A 5,366-nucleotide genomic window follows, 5' to 3' on the forward strand; every position below is an offset into this window, starting at 1 on the left:
GCATAAAAAATAAAACCTTACAAATCTGGCTAGACCAGAGGATGTACACTGGTACAGATAGGAACCAGAAACACAGGGAATCCAGGACAGATGATCCCTTCAGGACCGGTGGTCAGAGTGGCGATACTGGGAAGGTGGAGGGAAGGGGGGTAGAAAAGGGGAACGGATTACAAGGATCTACATATAACCTCCTCCCTGGGGGATGGAAAATAGAAAAGTGAGTGAGAGGAGATGTCGGGACAGTGTAAGATATGACAAAATAATAATAATTTATAGATTATCAAGGTTTCATGGGGGAGGGGGAGAGGAGAAAATGAGGAGCTGATATCAAGGGCTCAAGCAGAAAGCAAATGTTTTGAGAATGATGAGGGAAACAAAGGTACAAAAGTGCTTGACACAATGGATGTACGTGAGGATTGTGATTAGAGTTATACAAGCCCCCAATAAAATAATTTAATTATTAAAAAATAATAAAACCAGATTCTATTCAAAGACAGACTATTCTATTGGATTTTTGTAACAGTCAGACTAAGGCTAGATTTCTCACCTTTGACCAAATGAGCTTTCCAAAACCTTAATTTTATTTCATGAATTTGTGTTTTGCTTTTTATTTAATTGACCACTAATTGACTTATTTCTTATTTAAACATCTCATGCCCCTGTTATAAAACCAATATTGGCTAAGTTCGCCCCGCGGTCCCGTGGATCTGTGTCTTGCTTCAACAGTGTTTGAACGGAACAGATCCGGGACTCCCTGCCGCCAACCCTCCGCCACGCAACAGGTTTCAACAGGTTTCTTTCCGGAAGTAACTTGGGGACCATCTTCTCGGCCAGCCCCTCCTCTTGGGACCAGCAGACACTTTTATTTGGCGTGTGGTGACCTCCAAACCGGCGCATCATGAGCTCTCAGATCCGTCAGAATTATTCCACCGACGTGGAGGCCGGCGTCCACCATCTGGTCAACCTGCACCTGCAGGCCTCTGACACCTGCCTCTCTCTGGGCTGCTTTTTCGACCGCGGCGATGTGGCCTTGGAAGGCGGGGGGCACTTCTTCCGCGAGCTGGCGAAGGAGCAGCGCGAGGGGGCCGAGCGTCTCTTGAAGCTGCAGAACCAGCGCGGTGGCCGCGCCCTCTTCCAGGATGTGCAGAAGCCGTCTCAAGATGAGTGGGGTCGAACCCTGGACGCCATGGAAGCTGCCCTAGCCCTGGAGAAAAAACTCAACCAGGCCCTTCTGGACCTGCGTGCCGTGGGGTCCACTCACACTGACCCTCATCTCTGTGACTTTCTGGAGAACCACTTCCTGGACAAGGAGGTGAAACTCCTCAAGAAGATGGGCGACCACCTGACCCACCTCCGCAGGCCGGCCAGCCCCCAGGCCGGGCGAGTATCTCTTCGAGAGGCTCACTCTCAAAGAAGACTAGGAACCTGTGGCGCCAAGCCACCTGCCAGGGGCCTTCTGCCTCCCCATGGCCTGCCTTAGCCCCTCTGCCTGAACCCGTCCGTGCCAGCTGCCCTGGAGACACTCCCCCAAGCTGGAGACCAAATGGAAACAATAAAGCTTCCTTTTGCAGCAAAACAAACAAACAAACAAACAAACAAACCAAATATCATTTTACTGTTGACATAGTTGGACTTCTGCTAAAGGAACTTCATTCACAGTGACTACTTCATTTTGAGCTCATGCGCAAGGAATCTTGGAATTGAAAACGAGCGAAACTCGTTGAGAAGAATTGTCATTCTATGTAAATGAAAAAGACGCCACCCCACTGAGTGGTTTGAAAATATATCCTGGGTGAGGATATGAAATCGTCATCTTTGGGCACAATGTGCTCACGGGGACTTGACAGGTACCTGGGACGCCAGTGTAGCAGCTGGGCGCTGTCTGCTTTCCTGTGGCCTGGGGCACCACTAGTCACCACAGGGCAGAGGCTAGATGACGACAAACATGTTGTACATATTCACCAAACTTTAATGTTTTCATTCTCCCCGCAAAGTACATTCTTTCACCCTTTGAAGTGGGTGGCCACCAAAAGAATGCATTGCACACACACTCATGAACACACAAAAGTTACGAACAACGCATTAAATCATAGTTCTATGTTGGGCACTGGACAGTGTGTGGCAAAATCATTGAAGCCAGAAAATGCTGACTGTCTGGGGACTCTGAGAGGGAACTTCTCAACACCCACTCCTGCATGTTTCATGTGTACCTAGCCCAGGGTCACCCAATGACCCTGCTTCATGGACCTCCCAGAGCACACTCCTTGCCTGCCATTGGGTCCATTCTGAGTCGTGGCGACCCAGACGGCAGTAGGCCTGTGTTTTATCATGCTGCCCTTCAAAGAGTGGTGTTAGTTGTGTCCTATCAGCAGAGGTCAGGAGAGAGGAAAGAGTTGCCGTTGATCATCCTTCAGGATTAAACCAACAGAATGCAAGCTGAGTTTACTGTGCCTGTGTCTTGATAAGGTGGGCAGAAGCTAGAATTACCAAGTGGAGATCTTCTGGTCCCACTTTTAATTCGACGATTGATAGGTATTTATATGTATATGTATATGTTTTTAAAAATAAAGGCTCTGGGGGAGGTGGGGGAAAGGAAGTGGTGTTAACAAACCCAAGGACAAGGGAACAACAAGTGATCCAAAATCGGTGGCGAGGAGGGTGGAAGAGGCCTCGTAGGACTTGATCAAGGGCAATGTAACCAAGAGGAATTACTGAAACCCAGGTGAAGGCTGAGCATGATAGTGGGACAAGAGGAAAGTCAAAGGAAATAGAGGAAAGAACTAGGAGGCAAAGGGCATTTATAGAGGCCTAAATACAGTCATGTTCATATGTAAATATATTTATAAATGGCAATGGGGAAATAGATCTATGTGCATATATTTATAAGTTTAGTATTAAGGTAGCAGATGGACATTGGGCCCCCACTCAAGGACTCCCTCAATGCAAGAATACTTTGTTCTATTAAACTGGCATTCCATGATGCTCACCTTCCCAACATGATCGCTGAAGACAAAGCAGGTGCATAAGCAAATATGGTGAAGAAAGCTGATGGTTCCCAGCTATCAAAAGATGTAGCTTGAAGGCTTGAAGATAATAAGCAGCTATCTAGCTGAGAAGCAACAAAACCCACATGGAAGAAGCACACCAGCCTCTGTGATCAAGAAGTGTCTATAGGATCAGGTATCAGGTTTCAAAGAACAAAAGATCATCTCATTGTGAATGAGGGGGAGTATGGAGTGGGGACCCAAAGCCCATCTGGAGGCAACTGGACATCCCCTTACAGAAGGGTCACGGGGAGGAGATGAGCCAGTCAGGGTGCAGTGTACCAACGATGAAACATACAACTTTCCTCTATTTCTTAAATGCTTCCTCCCCCACACTGTCATGATCCCAATTCTACCTTACAAATCTGGCTAGAACAGAGGATGTACACTACAGATAGGAACTGGAAACTCAGGGAATCCAGGACAGATGAACACCTCAGGACCATGGTAAGAGTGGCGATACTGGGAGGCTGAAGGGAAGGTGGGTTGGAAAGGGGGAACTGATTACAAGGATCTACATATAACTCCCTCACTGGGGGATGAACAACATAAAAGTGGGTGAAGTGAGACGTCAGACAGGGAAATGTATGACAAAATAATAATTTATAAATTATCAAGGGTTCATGGGGGAGGGAGGGCAGGGATGGAGGGGAAAAAATGAGGAGCTGATACCAAGGGCTAAAGTAGAAAGCAAATGTTTTGAGAATGGTGAAGGCAACAAATATATACATGTGCTTGACACAGTGTATGTATGTTTGGATTGTGATAAAAGTTATATGAGCTCCCAATAAAATGATTAAAAAATAATAATAAACAAATAAACTAAAAAAACACACCCCAAACAAAATAATAAAGGCTCTGACGTATGTTAAATTGCTCACAACTGTCTTGGGAAAACTTGGACATAGAGTCACTCCAATTCTCATCCATTGCTTTAGTTATGTAAGACTTTTTGATAAAACATAGTATTCTAATAATTTTATGACTGACTGCTTAATCAAAGTGACATGACATTTCCTTTAAACTTAAAGGAAAGGGGCACTAGACTACTTCCGTTTAGAAAGGGTCATCAGAAAACTAAAAGGCAATTGGCAGTACAATGGGCTCATTCATCATTCCTCACGAAAGCCAAATCTCAGGGATAATTTCTCATCCTTTGCTTACCAACCAACAAACCAACCAACAAACCAACCAACCAACCAATCAAGAAAAACCCTAGTTGTCATCCAGTTGATTCTGACTGATAGCCACCCCATGGGTGCAGAATAGAACTTCTACATGGATCTTTCAGAAGCTTATCCCCAGGCCTTTTTTTTTCTGAAGGGCTTCTAGGTGGGTTCAAACGTCCAACCTTTTGGTTGGTAGCCTAGTGCTTAGCCAATTTTTACCACCCCTAACGCCACTTCCATCAAGTCTATTCTGACCCAGAGCGACCCTGTAGAACAAAGCAGAACTGCACTTTGACTTTCCCAGGCTGTAACTCTTTTTTTTTTTAAAACATTTTATTAGGGACTCACACAACTCTTATCACAATCCATACATACATCAGTTGTACAAAGCACATCTGTACATTCTTTGCTCTCATCATTCTCAAAGCATTTGCTCTCCACTTACGCCCTTTGCATCAGGTCCTCTTTATTTCCCCTCCCTCCCCACTCCCCCTCCCTCATGAGCCCTTGATAATTTATAAATTATTATTTTGTCATATCTTGCCCTGTCCGGCATCTCCCTTCACCCCCTTTTCTGTTGTCTGTCCCCCAGGGAGGAGGTCACATGTAGATCCTTGTAATTGGTTCCCTCTTTCCAATCCACTCACCCTCTACCCTCCCAGTATTGCCCCTCACACCCCTGGTCCTGAAGGTATCATCCGCCCTGGATTCCCTGTGCCTCCAGCTCCTATCTGCACCAGTGTACATTCTCTGCTCTATCCAGACTTGCAAGGTAAAATTGGGATCATGATAGTTGTGGGGCAGGAAGCATTTAGAAACTGGAGGAAAACTGTATTCTTCATCGGTGCTACATCGCACCCTGACTGACTCATCTCCTCCCCTAGACCCCTCTGCAAGGGGATCTCCAGTGGCCGACAAATGGGCCTTGGGTCTCCACTCTGCACTTCCCCCTTCATTCACTATGGTAAGATATTTTTTTCTGATGATGCCTTATACCTGATCCTTTTGACACCTTGTGATCGCACAGGCTGGTGTGCTTCTTCCATGTGGGTTTTGTTACTTCTGAGCTAGATGACCTCTTGTTTACCTTCAAGCTTTTAAGACCCCAGACACTATATCTTTTGATAGCTGGGCACCATCAACTTTCTTCGCC

The 5,366-nt window shown here is 45.8% G+C and overlaps 1 pseudogene; it reads left to right on the forward strand.

Annotated features, from left to right (window-relative positions):
* Positions 1–898: 898 nt before the first annotated feature.
* On the forward strand, positions 899–1,421 carry LOC142430708 (ferritin light chain-like; annotated as a pseudogene).
* The last annotated feature ends 3,945 nt before the right edge of the window (positions 1,422–5,366 follow it).

Source organism: Tenrec ecaudatus, chromosome 17 (assembly GCF_050624435.1).
Source record: "Tenrec ecaudatus isolate mTenEca1 chromosome 17, mTenEca1.hap1, whole genome shotgun sequence".
NCBI lineage: Eukaryota > Metazoa > Chordata > Mammalia > Afrosoricida > Tenrecidae > Tenrec > Tenrec ecaudatus.